At 28.5% G+C, this 27,964-nt stretch overlaps 1 long non-coding RNA gene across 1 annotated transcript; it reads right to left on the bottom strand.

Annotated features, from left to right (window-relative positions):
• Positions 1 to 2,302: 2,302 nt before the first annotated feature.
• LOC113363947 lies at positions 2,303 to 27,964 on the bottom strand. Its single transcript, XR_003365991.1, has 3 exons — positions 27,813 to 27,964; positions 23,851 to 23,991; positions 2,303 to 2,834 (listed from the first exon to the last, which is right to left on the bottom strand). It is a non-coding gene; the product is annotated as an uncharacterized LOC113363947 (long non-coding RNA).

Genomic DNA, 27,964 nt, shown 5'->3' with positions numbered 1-27,964 from the left:
AGCTTGATGTCAAGCCGAAAAGAAATAGAAAAAAATTATCTCACGTTGTTTGGAAGTTATGGGCTTTTAAGTGCAAATTTGAGCTTTGGTGAAATTGAGACCAATTTTAGATTATTGTCATTAATTTTTATGAATTTTGGTCTATAAGATTTCTAGAACAACAGTAAAAAGTAATGATGATTTGCCCTAGGTTTGCAAGAGTAACCACTTTTTGTTGAACTACAAATTTAAAATTTCCTATATAAAATGTACTAAAGTGTGTTGGCGAGTTTCATCAAAAGTTGGCGCATTTATTTATTAACCAGGATTGTAAGTGATAAAATATATTAATAATAAAAAATTTGGAGTAAAAATAAAAATATCTATAAATAATTTCTCCGAACCAATATTAAAACCTTTTACCAAACCAATAAAGTACTTTATTTCAATAACGTATATAATATTATTGAAATATATTGTTGGTGCGTGTATGAGCATTATTTTGAAGTAAATTCCAGTTTTATATTGAATTTTATGTAATTTATAACACTGCAATAAACGTAAATCACATATTAGTCACGGACGTGGACGCTTTTTTCATAAATTTGTTTCAACGTAAAATTAGGGGAAAAAAATATTTTATTGCATTTTTAAGCTTTCTGTTAAAAAATTTAAAATTGAAATACTGTAAATAAGTACTTATTTTATTTAAAAATTAACTAATAATTAAAAAAAATGATTTAGTTGATTAGGCTAATGTTAATGTCATTTTTAGGGCCTAAAATTTAGGCGAATTAAGTTGGTAAAAGTTTGGTGGTTGATTCTTTAAACAATTATTTCTATTAGTACATATTTAGCAGGACTTTACTGCCAGAATGCCAAAAAGTCCATTATATATAAAATGTGGAAAGACACAATGGTAATACAATTCTGTCCATGATGTTTATTTCATTTGCGAGAGAAAATAAATCGAACAAGTCGTGCATTATATTGTATACGAAATAGTATAAGGGCTAAAAAACATGAGAATGCGTTTGGATAAATAGAAAACTATTTTGATTTATGCGAAAAGTTGTTTCATTTCTAACAAAATTATTTATTTTACATATAGAAAATTAGCATTTAGAAACTAAAAGTTTGACTGCTTATTTTCCGCTCAGAATCTGATTGGATTGCCTATTTATTAATCAATGGTTCTCATGAATTGACAAATTTTAAGAAAATTGCAACTGTGATTAAACTTAAAATATAATATTGGTTATTGTATTATCTTAATAAATTAAATATAAAGATTAAAATAAATGTAAGACATTGCATCAGTGTTAAGTACGAGTAGTATGTATAGTCCAATTGTAAATATAATCATGGTAGTAAATTAAATTAATCACATATTAAAAATTAGCAAGTTATAGAGATATTTAAAGACAGGTCACCTAAATCATTATTTAAATAAATTAATTTAAGAATTTCTGACACGTAGACTGAACATAAAATGTTCATACGATTTAAAGTATGAAGTTGTAAAAGGGGTATCTCCTCAAACCTATAAAATTTATTCTGATCGACTATAAATATATATGTAAACCGTAAAAAATAGTGCGAATTTTCAACTGAGAAAATTCTATGTTAATAAACTTAATACATCTATTTTTAAACCTTCTGGATGCGATATCCAGCCACTTGTCTATCAAACTAAAGTGTATACGACCGGGTGTCGAGTCCGTATGCCTTTTTATTTATTTGAGTCAATTTAGGACATTGCTTTTTTAGTAGTAAACATTAAATGACCCCAGAGCACACGCACCTCATCGCTATGGGTCCTAAAGTACCTCCTCCCTTCGTTTTAGCTTTAATGTGCACCATCGTGCGAAAATAAAAAAAAAAAAATGCGAAACCTCAACAAATCGTAAACCGAACTCTATTTACGGGTGGATTTGCTGTTTTAGGCGCGTGAATTTATTAACACAGATGTTCTCAAAAGAATTATAATCACAAATTCATTATTCATTAGCATAAAAAGTCATTTATCAGTTTTAAACAATAATAATTATATAAGGTAATAGCAGATTTTGGTAAAAAATAAAGATTCATATTATATTTGGCTCGTTTAATTATCTTCTGAATATTTTTTGACACCATAAAAAATTGATGTGTATTAGATTATAAATAAAATTGTATATATATATATATATATATATATATATATATGTGGTGTGTGTGTGTGTATATGTATTTGTATAAAAAATATTCACGATTTCGGGAGAGAAAAGTTCGTGTCGAAAGTAGTAAAGCTTTGTCCTTTCAACTACAAGTTACCAGGTAGTAGCCGATCTAATAGATCAACAGTGATATCAATTCCTTCATGACATTGTAAGCTTACTTGCTAAATTCCTACTTGAAGGTTAAAAGTACTATTTACAAATAAAATATTTAACAACTAGAAAGGACTACAGCATTGCCTTCTAATCAACTTATTTATCTATGCTTCTAATCAACATTTTTGTTAAACAAAATATTTACCAATTGTATTAACATTATAGACAGATTCAAATTTATAAATGGAAATAAAACAGTGTTCAGGAAATCAGATATAGACTGATTTTTTTTATGTCTAAGTTTGAGAAGTTTCAGTTCCTGAAGAATTACCAAGTAGTACCCTCATGCGGGCAGAAAGTACTGTGAGGGTATATGATATCAGGGAGGAATAAATTTCGAAGAGAATGCTTATAAATCATCGAGCAGTGAAGTGGGTCGCAAATCACTTCGCCTCGACTGCTCGCAGAACACATGGCCAAATGGTGCTCGACTCGGACATTTCTACTATTCCAGACATCTAATTGGAAACGAGGATAATTCTAATTGGAAGAAGAGAAATAGAGTTATTATGTGGTATTTCTTTTAATCCGAGCTAGCTTCTAAATATTACTATATTCTAATTGAATTAAAAAAAAAAACACTTGAAAATTATAGTTTATTACTTGAAAACAAAAATTATTAATAATTTTTTTATAAAATTTTTGTAAGATATTGTTTTTCATCTTATGAAATTTAATTTTAATTTGAAAACAGAGTATATATAACTATATACTATATTAAAAATTAAACTTTTTAAATTAAATATTAAACTATATACATTATTTATATATTATGTTTACTGTTTATTGATTCACTTATCTATTGGATGGTAGTTTGATAAAAAAGTAGTTTATAAAGAAAGATGAGATTGAAAAATAAGTGAATGAGATATCCATGAGAACCCTAAACAACCCTTTACTACACAAACGTCCCTTGAGGTGTGATGATTTATCTTTGCCCTGGATGATTTAATTGCGATGATACACGCGTTCTCATTAACATACTCAAATACTCGACACAACCCCCGCAAAATTATGTAGAATTATACAAATACTCCAAGTGCACGCACATGATGTCAGTGGTGTCGTAAATTGATTTTCTGGGGTTGGTGACAATATAATGGACAAACATTAAATTTTAAAATATTAAGAATAAGAAAATTACTTTTTCTCTTTATGAGATTCGAAAACTACAAATTGATTAACTAACTGAAGTGACGTATGGGAAGAATCTAAAAATCTGTTTTTTTGTTAATACTGTAAAGTTCTCTGATAAGCCCCAAAAATTTTTTTTCATTTATTAACTTCCCGTAGGGTAAGTTATAGTAATCGCAAAAAAATCGAAAATGAAATTTTTATATATCTTTACGTTTCAGAGGTTTCTGAACATTTTGGCATACCTTAGAAAAAATGGATGTATGTGTGTGTGTGTGTGTGTGTGTGTATGTATGTATGTATGTATGTATGTATGTATGTATGTATGTATGTATGTATGTACGTGTGTGTATGTATGTGCGGATACAAATTTTCGTCGACGATTTCGGGAACACAGATCAACCGATTTGAATAATTCAAAAACATTCGTTTCGTATTGATAAGGAGACGTGCTGATTAGTTTTTGGCGAAGGCAGGTCTAGCCGTGCCGAAGATACGGGGCAAAAAGTGCCAAAAACGGTACCTCCGTTTTTAAGAGAACGGAGCGTCCGATTTGAATAATTCAAAAAACATTTTACTTGTATTGACAAGATGTAGAATTGATCAAATTTTCATGAAGGCAGGTCTAGCGGTTTCGGAGATCTAATAAAAAAAGTAAAAAAAAATGCCATTCGGCGGTTAAAATGATCATTAGACATATGCACATCAAATTATCAGATATTTTATAGAGATTTTAACAATAAGTATAAATTTTTTTTTACATTTCTATGGGTTCCGTACCAATGATTATGCGTTAGACGGCGGCGCGACACTTGCTAGCTTTGACATTTCGTCTCTATGCAGTTCAGCAGTGCGATTGCTTTGAAAAAAAGTTCAGAATTTCCAAAATATGTCAAGATGAAGAAAACATTTTTTTTCAAAAAAATTTTTTGTTTTCAAAAAAAAATTTTTTTTTTTCAAATAAAAAATTTTTTTTTTCAAGAAAAAGTAATTTTTTGTCAAATTTATAGTTTCTCAAAAATCTATTTTTTTCGAAGTAAAATTTTATAAAAAATGTTAATCGTTTTTAAAAAAATAATAATTTTTGGTACGGGAAGTTCCAGCAATTTGCCTTAAGGCACGATGCCCTAATTGCCTTAAGACAGAATTCCACTTACAGCTAGTTTATTATTATACAGCAATCAGAACAATAATTACATTCTATGAGCTGCTATGCTAATGTATATAAACTAAAAAGAATAAACTAAATAAGAATAAATAAAGATAATAACATAAAAATAGCAATAAATAATAATAATAATATATAATAATAATGAATTATAAAATAAAATAATAATACTACAAAAAACATTAAATTAACTAACATATTTTTGATGATTTAGTATAAAAATATAGAAATAGTTCCATTAAACAATTTGCTAGATTAGGATATTATCCATTGGTGATTTACGCTTGAGCCTCCTGGAATGTGGTATCTCAAGCAGTTGTGCAACTATTTTATTTGGATGGGCTTCTAGTTTTTGAAAGTGGTGGACACTGAAGTTTCTTATTACTTTCTCGATATATAAAATATTCAGATCATCATGTAAGCCCCAAAATGATGTTTTTGTTAATGTTGCAAAATATAATAGTTTACAATGCACTTCTTTGGAAAGCAACAAGATTAGTTCTTTCCAAAAACTTAGTATTGATGGTAACTTTTTCACACATTTTCTTAAATTTTTAAATAAATACTTGTGCTCGATTTTAATTTCAAATAGTTTCACATCCTATCTCTCCATCTATGTCACCACCCAAATCTGTTCGTTTACACATGCAAATAAATAATGTTTTGGGTTTGGGAGTCGCCACTAATTGGTGACGACGCGCAGACGCACGTGACATCGAGTGTGTCTTCTCTCGACAATGTCAACATGTGAGAAATTACATATGATGTGATTGCATGTGCCACTCGACGGGAGCTTTATGAAAGCTCAGCGGCTGAGCTTTTTTCAATGTTATTTTAAATGCTAGACGCATTGAAGTAGATAGCAAACTATTTGGAAATCTTCAGAATAAATCATTTAAATTGTTCGGATATGCGGTGAAATGCAGATCTTGGATATAAATTGATTTAACATAATTATAATAAAATAAAAATTAAATAACATGTATTTATGCTACGTATTTATAAAATTTATTAAAACTCTCCTTCGATAACTCAGGTTGTTGGGCTATAATCTAACCCTTGTAGGTGTGGACTGTATTAAACATGGATTTGTTTCTATATTATGTATTTGTTGCAGTTCTTATTACAATCACTGATTTGTCATTAAGTTATAATGAAAGGAAATATATTTATTATTTATTTATTATACATATTGTTGCGCGGACTTTACATTTGGAAGTGATAAATTTGTCCAATCAAAACTATCAGCTACCTCCTATACAAGGGTTAGCAACCATCCTGTGTAAAGCTCAATGTCATGAAGATTGTCATCTTCATGGTCAATATAATAAAACGAAAATATGTCCAAACATAACACGAGCAATCAATAATGTCACTGTAAATCAAATATAAGTAACTTATACTTAATTTAACATTATCATAGGGTATTGATGTATGATTGATAGTTTCACCTAAATTTGATGTATAGATTAGTTGAAAAATGTAACATTGTATATATACGTTTGTGTATATGCTATTAGTAGTTTTGAGTAAAAGTTTTCTAGTAAGTAACGTTTGGTTAGTTAAGTCTTTAAATGAAGTCTTTTATTAATCGTGAATAATACTTAAAAACAAAAAGAACAAGAAAAAAAATATTACATTGTTTTTTTTTTACTTTTTTTCTCAGTACTGTGATAAGTTATCATCAAACCCAGAACGAACACAACATCTAATATTTTCAGTCGGTCTTTAATCCCACTTTGTCCTTTTCTGTATATGAGCCTGTTAAGTCGGTGTTTAATAGCGCGGATGATTTATTCGCAATCACATAGTAAGTTGTAAGGGTTTACATATTGAATAATTAATTGCTTCTGAACTGGAAGGCATTCATTTGCAAATAATACGAAGATGTCAAGATGTCGTGGGTTCATGTTAATGATAAATTTACTACATGTGACATGACGATATTCCACGCGTACTTGCAAACAATTAGCTAGGATATACCTATAGGGACAATGGAAACTAATACATGCGGCGTAGCCAAAATTTGGATAATGTTTCAGGGGAGATGGAGAAATTCAAAGTTTCAATGGAGTTGTAACTGAAAATCCAATAATAAAATCGAGTTAACAGAGAATGAAACTTTTTAAAGCTTATATAAAACTAGTTGGTATTGGTATCTAGCCTTGAGGCAAGTTACATGTACTTCCCTATATGTGTAAATAATCGATTTAATCAATAAAAAATGAATTAATTTATGCATAGATTAATTACACATATTTGAAAACGAACGAACACGTTAACTCGGAGTATTTTCAAAAAGCAACTTTACAAAAATCAACAATTATTATATTTGAACCAATTTCCGTAGGATTTTAATGTTTATTAAGACCAAATATTAGATTGTTATACCAAGTAAATCCATCTAATTTTAATTTTAGCTGACGTCAAAAAAACTACTCATTTTCTCAAACTTTGATGAATTTTTAAAATTAAACTACTTGTCGTAAGGCTGTAATATTTTAATATGTTGTATAAGACCATGATATATATCGCTAAAAAAAATCCATAACAATCGCCTTAAATTTTTTTTCAACAGTTAATTACAAGAAAACGGCTCGGTAGATTTTCACCTAAAACTAATTAGTACCATTCCCAACTAATATTTTTCAACAGCTTTTGATTTTTTAAAATCGGGTAGGTAGGATGAGCTTAAATGTGGACGAAAAGTTTAACACTTTTTTTTCAAATTACAAAGAAACGGCTTGGCAAATCGTCGCACAAAACTGACAAACGATAGTCCTCGTCGACATACATCGAATGGCTTTTAAAGTTTTGAAATCGGCCCAGCCGTTTTCGAGAAAACGTCGATTTACAGCAAAAAATCTGTTCACATACACACACACACACACGCATACTTTTTCCAAATTTGGTCTCATTCGATTCAGAATGGCTTGAAACGTCGAGAAAACAAAATTGGCGAATCGGATTTATTGATGAAAACATAAACTTCTCCTTCGGGAAATTAATAAAATATAACTACTATATTATCCCTGTTGTTGATATTACCTAATCTTTGGGACTTCTGAGGATTACTCAAATTACTTAGATATTAAGTGGATTGTAAATTATAAATATCTTGTCACCATAAGAAAAGTGAATAAAACAATTGTATGCTTTACGACATATATTGGTATTCAATATACAACCTTCTCCTCTCGTTACTTTTTCTAGTCTCTCAGTTGTTATAAAATACAGATATTTGTATGTATATAACTATATAACCTACCCCGATGGGTCCCGGATTAAAAGGAAATAGATCTGGTCAAATCCCGTCCAGGAACTATTGAATGATTTAAAAATAAGAAAAAATTACCAATACAATTTGAAGGAGGCATAAATTGAGAAAATAAAACAAAGTTAGTTATAGAAGTGATGTTACAATTTTATTGATACAATAAATTACAAATTATTAGAATAATATTACATCTTGAACGAAATGCAAGTTTTCACAACTACTCAATTTAATGAAGCTAAATCTAAAAAAAATCCTTTCCGAATAAAATTACTCTCAAACATATCGGACCAGAATTTTTTTTTAATTACACGTTTTTGTTAATTATTCCCTTCAAACGGACTATTTTATTACATCCACTGGCTGTAACATTATCTACATAAAATGCGCGGACACCAGTGACTGAATGAGGTTGACTGAATATCAGAGCTTTGTAGCTAACCAGGACGGGGGAGGGGGTTGGCGGTGTCGGGGTAGGTTTTTGAGATTATTAATTCTAAGGGAGGTAATAACTCTTTGGGCGGGGTGTTTTGTATGCTCGAGTGATTTGTGTGCGCCAAACGAGAACATGACTCCGCCGTCTCCTCTGAGAGGATTAAGGGATGAAAGCATTACATATTGACATTGTCATATAGATACATGCGACCGGAGAACGGTACACGAACTCTCTGTATGTGTAATTTTGTGTTTTGGAAGTATTTTGGGATTAATTAATCTGAAACTGGTTAGAACTTATTTTGGTGAATACACAAATATTAGACTGTCCTCGTATTTGGAAATTATTTATTTGCATGTGTTATTATAGGAGCAACAATTTGCAAATATGAAAGGCGTGAATAATGTTATCTATCTTGACATCTTTACTATTTGAAGATTATGTTTTAGCAGGTCAAACTGTAAAAAACGATCAAATAATTATCAGACATAGTTTAGTGACAAGATATTATGGTAACATAACATTGTGGTTTTATACGAGAATTGACCCATAAATGATTAGAATACTACAAAGGATCGTCCATTAAACACGTGGGGTTTTAGAGGGAGGAAAGGCTTAAAAAAAATCAGAAAATATCACGTGGAGGAGGCAGGGGTATAGCAAGATATCACGTGTATTTATTTTACCAGAATCTTTTACAAAAAAATCCTAACATTTTCAGAAAAAATCAAATTTTTTGCAATGTTTGGTGAAAGAGGAGAAGTAATTTTAAATATCACCAAGGGAGTGGAGGGTCTAAAAATTGATAAAAAAATGATCACGTGATTAATGGACGCTCCCTAATCTAATAGGCCTAGTTTAAACACCATCATCAAACTTAGATACAAAACATTTTATATCGTATCATCAATAAGGTGGCATTTACTAGTATTTTTATTTATTTAATATCAAAATATTCTAAATGCTTCAAGAAAAATATATAAGTGAAAATATTGTATATAACTAAAATTTATTTGTGCATTTATTTAAACATTTATCTAGCGACAAATGAGTATAAGTACACCCCATAAATAAATAAATTAATGAGAGTAATAAAATTAATAAAAACATCCATCATCATTTAACAAACTTAAATTTAATGCGCCCTGTAATTAATTCAGATTTATTAATCTTGCCATTTGATACGCCCGTATATATTTTTCTATTCACCAATTATTCATATATCAGACATATTGAAAAGAAAGTAGTGTACATTGTAATAATGGGTCCAACATAAAATACTCCCGCATTATTTTAATCCATGTGGAATTAAACACTAATTTGTTATTATTGAAGGCTGTTGAACCCTTTTTCATATGCTATCTGTCGAAAATATATAACCCATATTTAATGCCCTCATGACAAGTAACAATTTAGATCAAATTATGTTTTTTAGGCAACTACGGAAGGGGTCAGCGGGAAAATATATAGAATTGAAATTATTTGTAAACCTTATAATTTATACTAAAACTTTGTATTTCGCAGTACTGAATTCATTCCAGACCTCCCTGGCAGCATTATAAATTCTGAGTGAAAGATGTTATAAACCATTTCAAAGTCATCAATTTTTTCCCGTTGTCCTATAAAGCACGGGTGTAAATTTATTCAAATCTGAAATAGCTGTTTTAGTACCGATATAAAGCGCGATATGTTTGTATAATATTCTAATAAAGTCATATGTAGAGAGAAAATCTGCTGTTTGAATGTTAACCAAGCGGTTTACAGCTTATATATTCTTCATTCATGGCGTGCGGATGTATTCTGAAGGGTGTTTGGATTGCTTGGACCGAAATCACCACTGGTTATTATTTTAAATGGAAATTTAACAGAAAAAATTAAAGCTGGATGCTTTTGATGTATAATATTCATATATAGTGGATTATTTATGTTAAGACCTAAATGATTCCAATAATCCAAAAATATATTAAATTTTGGGTTGAAACAATTAATATATTTAAATTGATAAAAACTATTCCAATCTTATTAATAATATATTAATTTTTTTCAATGTTTTCTAGAGAGTATTTGAATTTGTTAGATCAACATCCGAAGGATGTTATTTTAAATGATATTTTAAAGATAAATGTGAACGCATTCGAATTATGTGTATAGTTGTTTATCTACTTATGATCTAAATGATCAAAAAATCCCGTTATTCAAAAAAAGTTGATTTGGAAATAAGAAAATGAAAATATAATCTGAGAAAATTGGCTAAAATTATTATTAGTTAAATATATGAAAATGGACGACATTGATATTTCCGGAAATATTAAATGGTAAAAACAAAAACGCTAATCCAAAATAAATAAGAAATTTAAAAAGTCACTAATATGAAGTAAAAAAAATGATCACAATTGTCAACTAAAATTGTCAAACATGATACAAATTTATTAAAAAATATAATTCAAATTAAGCATACAATTTGAATTAAGAAAATATCTAGAAATCGTGATATATATTATCAAGATCCATCAAAGTATTTTGCATATAATCATTAATTTACGATGTAAGTCATGAGGTTGTTGTTAATAATGTGATTCAAATAATCAATTTATAAATTGAACGATCAAAATTTTATAACAATAAACGGATTACTGGTGTTTTTCATTATTAAATCAATTTTAGAGCTGTCCTGAAAGAACAAACAATTGGTAAAAACAGAAATTAGAAAAGCTCTAGAGAAAATATGGATCATCTGGGTCTACAAAAATTATAGATAAAATAATAATACTATTTTATACATAGTATTATTATTTTATAATTATCATAAAAAAACAATATGATAAAAATTGTGAAATTGTGCAACAATTGATCTAATACATAAATTTTTCATAATGTAATGAATAAGTAATATTGACCATTTTCCTACAGCTGATAAAAAATAAAAAAAGTAAAACTATATATAAATATACAATAATTATACCTATTTTATATAAATAAATTTACTGCAAAAATTTGGATCTACACAAAATGATCTTGCAATGTTTCTTTCTCCGTGACACATCTCATTTAATTCGAAATGATAATATCATATCCGATACAATTTCGAAACTCTTTATAAATGCATTACATATAATATTAATCATTTTTATGTCGTATTTTGGTATTTTAAAACGCATTCGAGACGAAGTCAATCGCCCGTGCGGCATAAACTTGATGCAATTGTACTGAACAATTTCCTAAAAGTATCGAAATGAAAACGCGGTTTAATCCAGACAGGAATTGTAAATATAAATATAGAATAGATTTGGGATAAAATACTGATTTTTTATTTTATTAATTTCGACTAACTTATTTCATTAAACGTACAAGAATTTTATACGGTTAAATGCATAGCTTTATGGAAAAAAGTTATACATTTTTATTGCGGTTTAGAACATTCCCTTATTTGTTCACTCATATGATATATAAGAAATTATGCTTTTTCACATATTATATCATATAATCATTATTTTTGTTATCGTTTATGGACAAATACTACGCCTGATAGAAAGATTTTCTTGAATCCCGCATGATTCAAGATACATCTGAATGGATGCTAGGCGCTATTTATTTTTTGATACGAATTAAATTTTTATAGAAATAATATAAATATATTGTAACACTTAATTAAATTTAATGAATTAAGAAAATTTATTGTAAAATTTGAATAATTGAATTATGTAAATAATAATAGACATAAAAATCTACATAGGCAAATACGTCAATTCATACAAAAAATTGAGTGTTTAATGGACTGAAATCATCAATTTAACTTAGAAAACGCAAATCAATTATTTGGAATCATTAAACAATATTTTCAACAATTCAAATAATAGTGCAAAAATGATTAATAATATTTTGGTTCTGCTAATTTAATCAATTAATTTTCAACTCAGCTACATTTTGCGTTAATTTAAACGCAAATATCTTATTTAAAAATTTGATTTTATTTCAGAATAAAAATGCGTCCCTCCAAAGCCATCGTAGCACTTTACAGAAAAAATAAAAATAAAAGCGGACGCAAATAAAAAGCCACAAGACAACCGACACGAGAAATCCCTTTCCTGCGAGGGCGATTTGAGGGTGAGAAGAAAAATGTTCCGAAGGGGAGTTCTTGGTAGTTGATGTTTATGGGCTAAAACAGCCCTGTCGATTTATGGCCGAAGATATTGAACAGGCTGTAATGTCCAGGGGGTACATTTGAAATGCCAAATTTATTTTTTATATTTTGGCTTCTACAATTTAAAATACAACATTTAATAGTAGGAAAAATTCTTGTAATTATTCTATTTATTCTATTTATAATTATTCTTGTTATTGAGGATTTTCAAAAAAAATATTTTCTGTATAAATTCGTTTAATAAATATTATTAAAATAAAATTAATTAGTTATATTGAATATAAATAAAATGAAATAAATAGTTGATTTATATTTTTTTCTGGTCAATTTAATAATTTTTCAAAATTTTAACCCAGATTAAAAGTTTCACATTACCAAAATTTTTGCGAGCCTAATTATCCTCACAATTTTATATGTTAACATATAAAATAATACATATTTTTTCTTTACTTTATATTTTGATATATTTATTTATTATATTTTATTATAAAAATTATTGATAAGACATATTCAATATAAATAAAATAACGTAGTGAAGACAGAGAGCTCCAGAAAAAGATATAATTTTAGATTATAACAAAATATCAATTATATGCAAGTAATGCATATGTAGCAGTATTCTTTATTTTTATAATAAACTTTTACATCCAGAGCTAAAAAAGATATTTCAACTAAATTCTATTAATGAAAATGTGAAAGTATGAGAAACAGTGCGAATTTGTACATCTTGTCAAATAATAATTATAAATTCCTCATATGTATGAAAAAATCAATTAGCCATTAATAATAAAATATATTTTTAGTCAATAAAATAATATGAAACCATACTTCCTACTTGTAAATTTATTATTTTTAAACTTGTATTTTATTATATTACAGATCTTGTAAATGCAATTTCGTCCAAAATAATTTTATAACTTATAAAAATTATAAATTATATTGATGTTATTGGATAATTAATTATTACCTTGTATTTCAAGCTACCATCATATGTGCTATTTTAATATCTGTAAAGTGCAGCCGCAAATAAATCATTTAATTACATTAAGGTCCGGCATTTCAATAACCCTTTCGACATGCACTTTAGATATTTATTATTTACATTTACCACCCTGAACTCGCTATGGAACTTTACCCTTAACGTAACCAGCCAGCTCATAATTCTTTGAAGTCAATCTTGTAATAAAAACAATGGGAATCATTATTATTGTATTTATTCATTGTCTAGTGTGTATGTAAGTATGATCTTCATATCATTCGAAATTGTAATACAACAAAAAATATATGAAATTTTAAATAATTTGTCGAAAATATGCTTTTAGTCAGGATATCCTATTTATTGATTTTATGTTTTCTTATTTAATTTTAAAGGAAATTGAAGCCACTTAATTTAATAAATATTAAAAATATATTTATTTCAAAGTATAAAGCAAACTAAATTTTCTCTCAAAAAAAAAACATCGGTGATAGTACATCTCCTCCCCCAAGGTACTAGCTACAAAATCTCGCCACATAACCGCATCTCCACACATGATAAATAGCTAAAGAAATAACCCATAAATTTCGATAAATATGCATTTTATAGACAATTTTGTTCGTATTATTATTTTCCACGGCAACATGTCCGAAAAATACATATACGAATAACCCCTTTGAGACCGCCCGAATAAATTTCCCATTACTCGAAAACACTGGCATATATTACGGAATAAAAATTCGCATTGCGCTCAGAATGTTGCAAATGCGGTTGAGGAAGAGGTATTATTATTCTACTATGGACAGCCTGAGGCAGAGTTTGGAAACCAGTGATAATAATTTAGAGAACTAGTATAAAAAAATAACAAAATAATATAATTATATATTATATTTGAAATATAAAAGAATGATTATGGCACAAATATTTAAAATTACTACTTTAGTCTGACATTATATACTGTGGTACTTCATAGAGCACCTTGCTATATGTTCTACTAATTATAAACATTTTAATAATTGTATTACATTTTTTCTTAAATATGGCATTAACTTGTTAATGCTGCTTGATACAAAAATGTGAAGTTTCTTTGTGAATCCTACCGTTAAAATTAAGTTATAAAAATACACAGATCAAGCATACCTAAATGAACCAATTCATAAATATTCTTAAAGGATTGTTGTTAATTGAAGATATATTTTAGACTACATATCTTTCAAATTCTAGTATCCAATTAAGTTACCATATTTTATTAAAAACACCTTTGATTTTTGAATAATGTTGCCAAACCCTGCTTTAAGATGCTGTTTAAGAATCCAGATAAAAAGAACAAGAAATTCTCGTGGAGTTGTCACATTCTGACTTCAGTAAAGTGCTGAAGTACTGCACAGATTTTTTAGTTTTTCCCAAAGGACTTGTCAGAAAAAGAAAGCTGAAATGATTTTACTGCTATTATTTATTATTCTGACGCGTACGTATAAATAATGATCAGATGACTTCAGACACAAATCGTGATATGCAAATGATTTATAACTATAGCAAAAATGTAAAATATTAGTTAGCACTTAAATTGAAATGATTAAATACTTGTCAAAAATATCCTAGACGGTAAATAATAAATTTGTTAGAGCAATTGCAATTATATATTTAAATTTTAGATATCTGCTAATAAATCTACTAATCATCATATTTTTCAATGTTCAATGATGTTACCATGATTCAAATAATGTTTAGATGGGTAGTAATATTGTAAAAATATTCATTTGAGGTATGTAAAAACTATTGCATTATGAAATTATTTATCCAAAAAGTGCAATATATTTTCTGAATTATAAATGCATTTTTTTAAATCAATTTCAAAACACTAGGTAGCCAATAAATTCTTGTTCCTACTATTTGATTCACATCAGTCGCCAAGTTTTCCGCAATATTTTATCTGTTCATTTTTCTCTTATTTATTTCCTAGTGAAAAAGAATTCTGCTGTTCCGAATACAACACAGAATACAAATGAGAACTTGCATAAAAGGGCGGAACGGAAACTATGATTTCCAGTTTGTAGTTTTACGAGAATAGAATTTGATTCCAATTGGAAATCGTATTAATGGTTATATTATTTTAATTATTTATGCCAAACCAAAAATATTTGGGCCACTTCCGATAATATTGCCTAATATACAATTAAAAATTATATAAATATATAATATGCATACATATACATATAGACATACATTACATGCATATCCCCAAATAGTTTGCCCTCAGTATTTCGTATATTTCGGGGAAAGAATGAAAATGGATCGCCACAAAAAATAATCTAATGTGGTGAAAATATAAATAAAAAATCTTCGTGGTGATGGCACTAGCAGATATGGTATGATTTATGCCAAATCGACGTCAAGCGATAAGTTCTTTATTGCTTTAGGCATTAAATTATTACAACATATGACGTAAATAAGATTCTTGTAGAATATTGGATGGACATAAACTGAGGACTTCAAGATAATGTTAAGTAGATAAGATCTTAATGTTGAAAAATAATCGAAATAACGAAAATGGTTCAGAAGAGGGTAAGGTAAAGTTGATAGCAGTGATAAATTAATAGTTTTTTTTATTTGAAATCGATTCTCCTATATGATACACATAAGAGAAGTCAAATTGGGATTAAAAATGTGTGCGAGATTTACTATAATTTTGTTAAATAAGAGTTACTTTGGATACTATTTTCTCGATTGCATATATGTAGTATAACTCTTACTTCAATGTTCGAATTATTTATGGCTTTAACCATAATGTAATTTTATATTATCGATAGAAGTGTATTTCTGCAAGTAGTAAACAATGCTTAGATTATTCCACTAGAAGACAGTTTCGATGTAAACCGAAATGTATAGGTCTAATAAACTTCTAATTACACAGTATTTTGAATTAGTATACATGAACTAACTCATGATTATTACATACATTTATTGTAATACAGATTTGAAGAAATTGTATACAGGCTAGTAAAAACCATTTATCGGTTATTTTAGACATTTATGGGCCGATTCTGTCGTAAAATAGATCAATGTTATGGTAAGGTTATGCTACATTTTAGTTTTCATACAAAATGCTACTAAAAACTGTCACGGTGTCATGTATTTGCTTTGCGATCAGACGTTATACACATAAACCTCAACTTCACTTATATTCTATCAAGCCACGTAGCAAAACCCCAATTACAATTATTTTATTTTTTTTACATCTGTGAGTTTTCTAGGTTAGGTATTCTATCTAAAACTCCTGACTGCACAGTAACCACATGGCTTTTGACAGCATTTATTACGATTTTGTACGAAAACTTCTACATAACTTAGCCACCTCATAACATTGGTCTATTTTACGACAAAATCAGCCGCTTAAGTGCTTTTCGCAATAAATGTAAATAAATAAAAGCTTGCAATACATTTTCTCTAACCGTTGAAATGACAAAAAATTCATTATTTGGATACCATTTTTTATTTTCCATTTTACGCATAACTCTGAACTTACTATGAACGATTAAACCAAATATCTATCCTGATCATAAAGTTATCGCACCCAATTTGGCAATCAATTTGCATCTACAAAATAATTATGCGTCGATATCCAAATGGCAAAACAATTGACCACGGCATTTCATGATAGAACCAACACAGGGGTCGGTTTTGTAACGAGTCACAGTGGTCTGGGATATTTTAATCAGCGAACGGCTATCTTTGTTGACGTATTGATTCACCCGGCTTGGCTGCCGATTCGCATTTGTTCGATGATTCAAGCCCCCGTGTGGTAGAAAATGAAATGAAAACACAGACATCCATTGTTCGAACTATAAATGTAGATTGAAAATAGGAGACACGGATTGAGAGAATTGTTTTGGCTGAGAAAGTTGAAGATCACACGAATTTCGAGGGTGTAATTTTTGCTATTGACGCACGTACCTAAATCATTACCAGAATCAGAGGTAACAGCAACAGCCTGTTAAGCAGTACTGACAATGGTTTTTACTTGAAATTATAGATAGCAATATATTTTCCAAGTGAAAGTACGTCTGGTCCGGCATTGCAGCATCAATAAACATTTGCCCATTAATAAATATAAAGAAATTGCAATAATAATTGATCTTGCAGATATAGGACCACTGTTAGGAAGGCCTAATTACGGTGGCCACTGCTTGGGTGGTTTGGGTGTAGAACCGACTAGTATTAAGTATAGTAAGTATAGTAAGTATCAAATCAACACAACTGCATAGGACCTTAAAATTCTGATTGCCATTTAAATAATATTAAAAACCTAAATTATTAATATGTTTGAACAAATGAGCTATATTTCAAATCTGAGATTATGACGTTATTCTAAAAAAATAATCATTAAATCAATCATAAAATTGATAGCAAAACTAGTGGAGTGGGTGGCATCGTGCCTTAAGGCAAATTGCTGGAACTTCCCGTACGGTAACGAAATGTTCGAGGATTACTGAATGTTTTCAAATAGATTATAATAAATATTGTAACATTGTCTAATATTTATAAGAATTATATAAACTAAATTGCAAAGTTAAAATTATTTGTAAAGTTTATTAAAACTATAGTCAGAAATAAAAATAAAATCTGAATTGTTTTCGATATACAAAAAATTAAAAAAAAATAAAAAAGTTGAAACAAATTTTTTTTTCCAAAATCAATTATTTTGTTAAGACAAGCAGAAAGTTCTTTGAATCATTTAAATCGGACGCTTAATTCTCTCAAAAACTGCCATTTTTTACATATTTAGTTTCGTATCTTCGAAATGGCCGGGCCTGCCTTTGCCAAAAACTAATAAACACTTCTCCCAATCATTACTAATTGAATGTTTTTTAGATCATTCAAATCGGATACTTCGTTCTCTCAAAAAGTCGATTTCTATTTTCTGCACTCTTTGCTCCGTATCTCCGAAACGGCTAGACCTGCCTTTGCCAAAAACTAATCAGCTCTTTTCTCTATCAATATGAAACGAATGTTTTTTGAACCATTCAAATCGGTTGATCCGTGCGCCCGAAAACGTGACTGGAAATTTGTATCCACACGTACATACCACACACACACACACATCCATTTTTTCTGAGGTATGCCAAAATGTTCAGAAACCTTCAAAACGTCGAGAAATGTAAAAATTTTCAATTCCGATTTTCGGCCCATTACATAATACGGATTTGATATAAAAACTCTAATAGATACATTGTTTATGACATCGAAAATATTACTATATTGATTTTAATTCTAGTTCTAGCTAAAGTTCTAAACATCACTTATATAATTCAAATCAATAATTTTAACTTTGTAATTCGGTTTATATATTTCTTATAAATATTAGACAATGTCCTTTATTTCAAATTCGATTGATCGAGTTTATTTTCTTTTCATACAAACATATATGAACGTCGTCGTCCAATTCATAAGTTCTTATATTTTGACTATAAAATACGAATACGAAAATTACAGTATTTATATTAATATATTTGAAAACATTTAATATTCTTCGAATATTTTATTACGGAATGAAAAGTTCCTGCAATATGCCTTAAGGCACGATGACATACACCACTAGTTTACTTTTTTATTCATTATTTATATACCCTTACATCAAATATTTCAATCAAAAGCATTTACTAGCACAATCCACCGTCTTAAATTTGTTTATATCTTTAAGCATCTAATAACTCTAAACTTGACTCCGGAGTGCATGTATAATATAACTGATTCTAACTCGACCGTAACACGAATGTCCATTAACCGCTCTCTCGGCGTGACGCGCGGTTAGCGGGATTGGGGCGGGCGCGCAGACAAATGGTGTTAACATGCAGCCTGCAATTTATAATTAATGGGTGCGAACGGTCCAGGAATTTAATCAGGGTCGCGCAGGAATGTCATGATGATGGTGGACATATAGTAGTATTTACACTAAACAGGCGATTTGATGAAATTTTACCTGAATGTAAGAGGAGGAATATTGTGCTCAGTGGAACCGGATCTTGCAACGAAAAAGTCCTTCATAAGTTATAATATAAATTCATAATTTATGTCGTGTTGCAGTATTAAAATCAATTGCCTTAAGATATTTTGAAAATTAAATTTTGGTTACTGAAGAATAAATATAGATTATCGAATTATTTTCGATATTCAAAAAAAAGAAATACTGTAACTTACCCTACGGGACGTTAATATATTTGAATAAACTAAGCCTTAATTAAATTAGAAAAAAATAATAACGAAAAATTTAATATGAATATCTGTTGTAATAATAAAACTTTTATTATTAAATATATGAAATTATAACAATTGTTAACATATACATACATACTCCCAAAATACTCAAAAACAACTTTTTTTACTAAGTAAAATTAATAAAAACTGAAACTAAAGTCTATTTTGAACGCAAATAAATATTAAAGGCTCTAAACAACAAAATGTATCACTTTTTCTTTTATAAGAAATTAGAAGTAAAATATTTGATATATAAATATATATATATATATATATATCGATTATTAAATTTGGCGTTTTTCATACCTTTAAATATATAAATTTCGATTATTATAGAAGTCCACATATTAAAATTAACTTAATTTTGAAAAAAATATAATGGTCTATAATAATAGAACTTAATAAATATATGGAATTAAGACAATTATTAATATATACACATAAAAAGCTTAAATACTACTTTTTATATCAAGTGAAATTAATGAGATCTAAGCTAATGGGATATTAGACTAGTGAGAATTAAGAAAGCAAAGAAATATTATAGAATGATTATACTAAATTACTTCATCTTTTATAATTTGTGAAATCAACAATTTTCATCCATTTCACATCTGAATATTATTCTATTTTTTGAGTTTCATTGGCTATTTTTGTGTATAAATAAGAACAAGTATTAAAATAGAATTACAATATTCAAGATTTACAATATTTTATAAATTAGCATTTAAATGTATGTATATAAGATTAATTTTTTTTAGATCACTGGCTCTCAACACATTTAATTCAAGTTTAAAATATTTTTAGATATTCAATTTCAATTTTTTAATTTAACTTATATTCTCACATTATATTAACAATAACAAAAGTAGAAACATATAATATAACCGATAAATACGAATTACAATATGTAGTTTCAGAAATATTTATATACTAACTTCGGTGTGAATTGGATTACACAAAAGTGAACAATTAAACACAATATAATAACATTCATATGTGAATGGATAAATTTGTTTGATAATTTAGTTAACAATGAAAGGTTCTAATTTTTTATCAAAGTTTAAGTGATATATTTTGTTGTTCGTAGCTTTTACTATTCATTTGCCTTCAAAATTTGCTTTGGATTAGTTGGATTAGCTTTGTTAGATATTGATTTAAAACAATTTTTATCTCATAATGTAGATCAAAAACTGTACTCGCAAGTAAAAATAACCCTTGGTGATAAAATTTACTAAATTTATATATGAAAATAAAAATTAATGTATAAAATTAAGAACAAAATTAAATCAAAATAAACATTCAATAGATTAGAATATTGTAAGCGTCAGCGTAAAATTACTACAGGAAAAATATATTATAAAAACATTTTGCTTTTATAGATAATCTATATTTGTATAAGATCATGTGAGAGATATTAAGATCATTACATGCTTTAAGCGTTAATCTCAGTTGTTTTAGAAGTTCATTGCATGGTGCTTTTATCGAGAATTTTTATTTCGGATATAAATAAACTTCTAAAACAACAACTGAGATCTATAACTTCGAAAAGCAAAGCATTAAATCGTATTCACATAAATGCATGTAGACAAAACGTAGCGAGACGTAGACTCCGTAGGTCCCAGCATTGTTCTATCAGTGCATCTGATATACGCCCGGGTTCTCGACGTCCTACGCGCTCGCACAGACAAACCGCCACAATAAGGCAGAAGGGTATCTGCGTTCATGAATTCTAGCTAGACTTCTGGACCCAGGAATGAGGTGCTACCTATGTTATACTCACAGAACAGGGACGAACTGAGGGATTTTGAGGAAAACTAAATTGACCACTGAACCCGCGAATTGGATACTAACTAGTTATGTTTACTAAGAAGAATCAAACTAAGAAATTTTGAAGAAAACTAGTTATAATTATACAAAAACCTAAATATGTTCAAGTTTTAATTTGGTTAGAAATATGAACTACATGTGCAATGTGTTGCAGTGCGTAAAAGATGTTTCCAAACACACTCAAATTTCAGTAAAAAAAATACATGATAGTTAAGTACTGACCAGAACAGACGTGTACTGGTTATGAAACATTGTTCAGATGACCACAAAGACGGAAGCAAATAGAATTAGTTATATATATATATATATATATATATATAAGGGTGGTCCTTAATATGGACATTTTCCAATTTTCTTGCTCCCAAGGGCTCGAATGGTTCCAAATTGATAGAAAACAATTCTCTGAAAGTTTCAGCTCTTAATATTAACTTTTAGATAGTGCGCAATTCGATAAAACTTTGCATGGAAATAGCATAGAAAAAAATTCGAAAATTAAGCAAAAAATATTAGGTAAAATTTTTGAAATTTTTTTCCTGCTATTTCCATACAAAACATTGATGGAATTGCGCTCTATTTAAAAGACATAAGGCAAAGACAATAGATCACCAAAATATTTTGGCATTTATAAAATTTGAACTTGAAGGTAGTACTTTGCTTGAAATCAGAAAGAAACGAAAGAACTCAAACTTAGTGTGACGGAAATAATATTTTTCTTTGTTTTAAGTTTTATATATATTTGGTTTATTGATTGATAGCAGAATGAATGTCTACGATAGGCAATCAAAAACTAAAAAGAAACAAGCAAGTTTACTTAGAATTATTATTATATAATAATCTCAAATAGCTTAGAGAAATGTACAAAAGCTATTTGTAAAACGATTTACTGTAGTCTTATACCAAATAATGTATCTAATTGAGATAATGATGTAAAATCACTATCACAATTAATAATAATGCACACAAAGCATGGATTGAATAAGAATAATTTCACTTTGAAAAAAAAATGAGGAAATTCTAATGAGCCTTTGAAAAATGTATTTATTTTTTGCACTGACAATTTACAGAAAAATATTTGCGTTGCCAATAAGGATAATTTTACTTTGCCGACATTGAGTTAATTTTGATGAACTCTTTAAAAATATGGTTTAAATTATTTATCATTCCCAATGCGGCCCTGAGTTTAAAACATTCTAATTTGCAGTTTGTATTATCGAAGATAAGATATAATTCTTCTACCAAGAGAGCAAGAGGCAGTAAATCGTACTACGATAACTGAAGGCACCTAGATGGAACTCTGATAACACTAATATCTCACGTGGCATGCAGATTCGGAGGATTTACTGAAAAGCCAGCCGAATAATAATGTTTGTAACCCCTTAACGTTTTCTGAATAAATATAGTTACGGGATTATTGTCGAAATGTGGTTATAGGGAATTGGATATGAGAAGACTTACCATATTGTAATAAATAAAATAAAAGATACTTAGTAGTCAATGACAAAAATTATGAATAAAAGCATTTTTTTGATTAACAAAAATCATTAATTTCATAAATTAGCTAATAAAGAATGCTAATAAAAATATTATTGAATTAAGAAACCAATATATACGAGTACATATGTTTTCAACGAGAATATTGTGATGCATTTGTAAATTTTAATTCAAGATTTAAAATCATTTATTGTATAAAATTTTATTTGTTTTTTAGATATATTGAAATTGCATTTTAACCCTATCCAGAGTTCGATTTTTTTATGTTTATCTTTATTATAAAGCTAATTATGATGATATTTATTTCATATGTAATTTTCATTTTTCATTCAGTGCATAATTTAATGTTTTTCAAATATTTTAATAGATATCATAAATAACATTATTTCTTTAAACAACAAAAAAAATCTAGATATATTCGATTTTCTATGAAAATTTAGTATAAAATTGTAAAATATATATAATGTGATTTTTGGTCTAATGATGAACATTGAAAAAATTGAACGATAAAAAATCAAGTCACCAATGCAATTTGAATAATTTATTGCATATAAATTAACGCATATATCAAATTTAAATAATACTTTGAATAAATAAACATTTACAAAATGAAGTAATCAAAAAATTTCTTCTCATTCACGTATTTTTTCCGGGGTGACGCATTCTTTTCTGGCTTTTCAACGTCGTGAAAATGAGCATTAAGTAAATTACTTATTTGTAATCAAGTTGATGCATTGTAATTTTGAAAATTATGGTTTCATAAAAGCATCTACTAAATGTGTGCAAGTACTCACCATGATATTAAACAGTATAGAAGACTTGTCAATTTTTTTTTAACGCCAATGTCCCAAGAGGCCGATCAATCTAAACGTTCTCTGTATATCAGTTTATCCTCCCAAACAAACAACAAACCACAAACTAGTGCTGGAAGTGTTCTGAAAAAAAGCAAAATGAATATTAAAATAATGCTAGAACTGAATTATAATTATATATGAATACTTTATAATAATACATGAATTGTATGTAAACAAATTTTATTACACAACTGTTATTCTGGATGTAGATTTAAAAAAAAACAAGTATTACAAACGCAAAAAATTACATTTACGACACTATAAGTCTTACTAATAGCAGTAAGCGAATTTAAATGGAATTTAGTTACTTTAAATTAAAAGAAACTTTAATTTCAAATAAATTTTAAATCAAAAAAATTATTGAGTTTTATGTTGACTAATTTTTTCATAAAAATATTAGGAAACGATCTTTAACTAGCAGATATAACGTACTACCTACTACATTGCCACTATTGTAAAAGTAAAAGTACTATTGGAATAAGCAAATAAAATTTTATTATGAATATTAATCATACCACGCAAATTAATACTAATCAAAATTATCAAAAAGAATTTTTAAATATTTTCAAATTATATTAATCTGCACTTTTCATACTCTGTTTAATATTTACGCAGAATATAAAACCCAAAACCACCCTTAAGACTTCGGTGATTACTGATGACATCCATAGGGTGATATAACCGATGACGGTTTATGTTGACAGCCAATAAAAAACGCAAAAAGTAATATTAGCAACACAAAAATTATAAATAGAATATGTATAAATTGCATAATTTATTTAATAAAATTTCTTAACATTATAATAGTAAAATGTAACATTTCCAACTTCATATAAATAATATTATTTGTGTGTTATAATTTATTCATTGAATAAGGTGTCACAGATCAACGCAGTTGCTTGAGATGTCAACTCGAATAAAAGTAGGAATAAGCGTAGACTCGAAGTACCTCTGGTAAATAACTTATTCAAAATATTTATAATACATCTGATAACACACAAAATAATCGGAGATAGTGTGATACAACATTTAATTTACACAAGAATTAAAAACTGCAGATGTAATTTAATACTAAATCCTTCTTGAAGATTGTGCCTCTGTCACCGATATTAGTATCTGAAACGTATTACATATATAAATCCTTGTTTTTTAACTTCCCGTAGGGTAAGTTATTGTAATGGGCCGAGAATCGAAATTGAAAATTTTTACATTTCTCGACGTTTTGAAAGTTTCTGAACATTTTGGCATACCTCAGAAAAAATGAATGTGTGTGTGTGTATGTATGTATGAATACAATTTTTCGTCCACGTTTTCTGGCGCACGGATCAACCGATTTGAATGGTTCAAAAAACATTCGATTCCTATTGATAGGGAGATGTGCTGATTAGTTTTTGGCAAAGGCAGGTCCAGCCGTTCCAAAGATACGGGGCAAAAAGTGCCGAAAACGGAGCGTCCGATTTGAATAATTCAAAAAATATTTTATTTGTATTGGCTAAATGAACACTGTTCAAATGTTTGGAAAGGCAGGTCCATCGACTTTGGAGATATGGAGGAAAAAGTAAAAAAATGAGCCATTTGGCGGTCAAAAATGAACATTAGACATATGCACATCAAATTATCAGATATTTTATAGAGATTTTAACAATAAGTATAAATTTTGTTTACATTCCTATGAGTTCCGTACCAATGTTTACACGTTAGACGGCGACGCGGCGCTTATGTGCTTTGATATTTCGTCTTTATGCAGTTAACGCAGAACGAATGCTTTGAAAAAAAGTTCAGAATTTCCAAAATATTTCAAAATAAATGATTTAAGATAGAATGATTTAATATGGTTCGAAATTCTATTAAAAGTTTCAAATCATTGATCAATTTTTATTGATTATCATTATTGATTATTTCTAATTATTCGAATTTTGAATTGCGGTACGGGAAGTTCCAGCAATTTGCCTTAAGGCACGATGCCCTAATTGCCTCAAAACAGAATTCCACTTACTATAAGCCAGTAACAGTACAGGAGTTATATATATGAGACATGACAAAGATCACCCCAGTGGGCTACTTCATATTGAACAATTGAGATTGTCTTGATTTAAGTTGATACCATAACATCGTTCAAAGGCTTTTGTTTTGCAGTATTTTGAATTATTACAGCTTAAACCAATTAAATGATTCATAGATACATCGGTTACCCAGCTCTGTTTCCATAAGACGCATGTGTATGTCAGTCGCATCTAGTGGAATCGCTTCGAATTTCTTTTCCGGGTGAAAAGTATGTGAACTTTGTCAGGAGACCGCGCGCCCTGTGACATACGACGTCTCGACATGATCCACGCGGACCCTTGGGATCCACATGAGCGATCACTCATACGAGAGAGACTATAGAGAAAAAAGTTTAGATACGACGAAACTATAGGAGAACTTAGTGATATATTGATAATATAATAAAAATATTGTGAATATCTGAAGGAATTTTTAGTTGTTATGTAATTGAAGGGCTCACCCGTAGGTAAGCGGTTAAGAGCGACGGGACCTGTTTCAGAGGTCTCGGGTTCGATACCCACTTTGAGCAGCCTGTTGTCAGGCAGAAGTGACAAGGATTTTCACTTGGAAATATAGTTAGCAATATGTTTCCAAGTAAAAATAGCCCTTGCCCGGAATTGCTGCACCAAGAAAAAGTCAGCCCTATTAGATTAATTCTAATAACAAAAATCATAAAATATGGATGGATTAACCATTGGGTTACCATCTAAAAATACGATGTAAGGAGAAGTTTCAACCTAACAGCTCATAGGACGTAAAGTTCTGATTGCTGTTAAAAATATATAAAAAAAATGTAATTGAAGTATAGAATTTAAAATATCTATTATTTGCATTAAATGAATTTGTGTTCAATATTTCCTTATCTCGCCTAATATAATTTGCATTATTATAATATAACATAACTTTATAATGAAAAAAAAAAACTTATATATATTTTCAAATCTCTAAACTGCTTATTAATATATTTCAGAAATTTTAATAAAAAACTATATAGATAAATTGTTATAAATATAAACTTCTATCCAGATATTCCAGATATAGAATAGTTCATACTTTTTGCAATTCTTTTTAATAATTCTGATTACTATTGATTTACATGGTATGATGTTTTCGTGATATTAATAAAATGATATAATATCATAGTACAAATCAAGTAATAGACAATATTAGTATACCCGTGGTAATAGTGTTGTATTTGCTATTGAAGGTCAGGTAGTTAGCCAAAACATATGAACATTACGAAAAAAACACATAACTTTTATTAATTAAACATCTGATTCTTAGGACTTCTAGTTTGGCATGTAAGTAAAACTGCAATTATCGACTGTTATGGAAATATTTTATAATTAAAATTTTATATATTATCTATAAACCTAGTAAAATGTATTAGAACAATCGTCAAATGTGCATAATTAAAAAGTATCAACATATTATGTAACTATTTGATAACAAAACAAATTTATTATTTATCACACAATAAAATGTATTGTGTAGGCACGAAGACACGATGGTACTGAGGCAATGATACATTAGTGTCATGTACATAAATTAATGAAAAGTTGAATTATCATAAACTAATACTTAATAAATTTTGATATATAATAGACTTTGTAAGATAGGTATACTGCCTAAAAATTTTGAGACTTAACTTGAGAAGTAATAATAAAATTAATTATATGTTATATGAATGTTATATAACAACTTTAGTCAACTAACAGAATTGGATTTAACGTATAATTCAGAAAAATCGGATACAACCCGTTTTATGGAAAACTCGGAATTGGCACAAATATATACATAATAATAAATGCAACTAAAAATAAGCAACTGTACCGTGCTAGAGGTTAGACAATACTCACTTATCAGACGCAGTTATGAAGGAGCCGATCAAAAGTGTTAATCCACTAACATAAAACTGTCCTGGTTTCTTCGAGACCTCAAACATACGGCGAAAATGACTCGGGCGCATTTTTGGCGACCGAGTCAATACGCCTTTGTTCTCGTCCCAACA

The sequence above is a fragment of the Ctenocephalides felis genome, unplaced genomic scaffold (genome assembly GCF_003426905.1).
Source record: "Ctenocephalides felis isolate EL2017-DRISC unplaced genomic scaffold, ASM342690v1 CF-g0.4_SCAFFOLD_00845, whole genome shotgun sequence".
Lineage (NCBI taxonomy): Eukaryota > Metazoa > Arthropoda > Insecta > Siphonaptera > Pulicidae > Ctenocephalides > Ctenocephalides felis.
The sequence above is the reverse complement of the archived record's forward strand: the minus strand, read 5'-3'. Positions and strand labels throughout refer to the sequence as shown.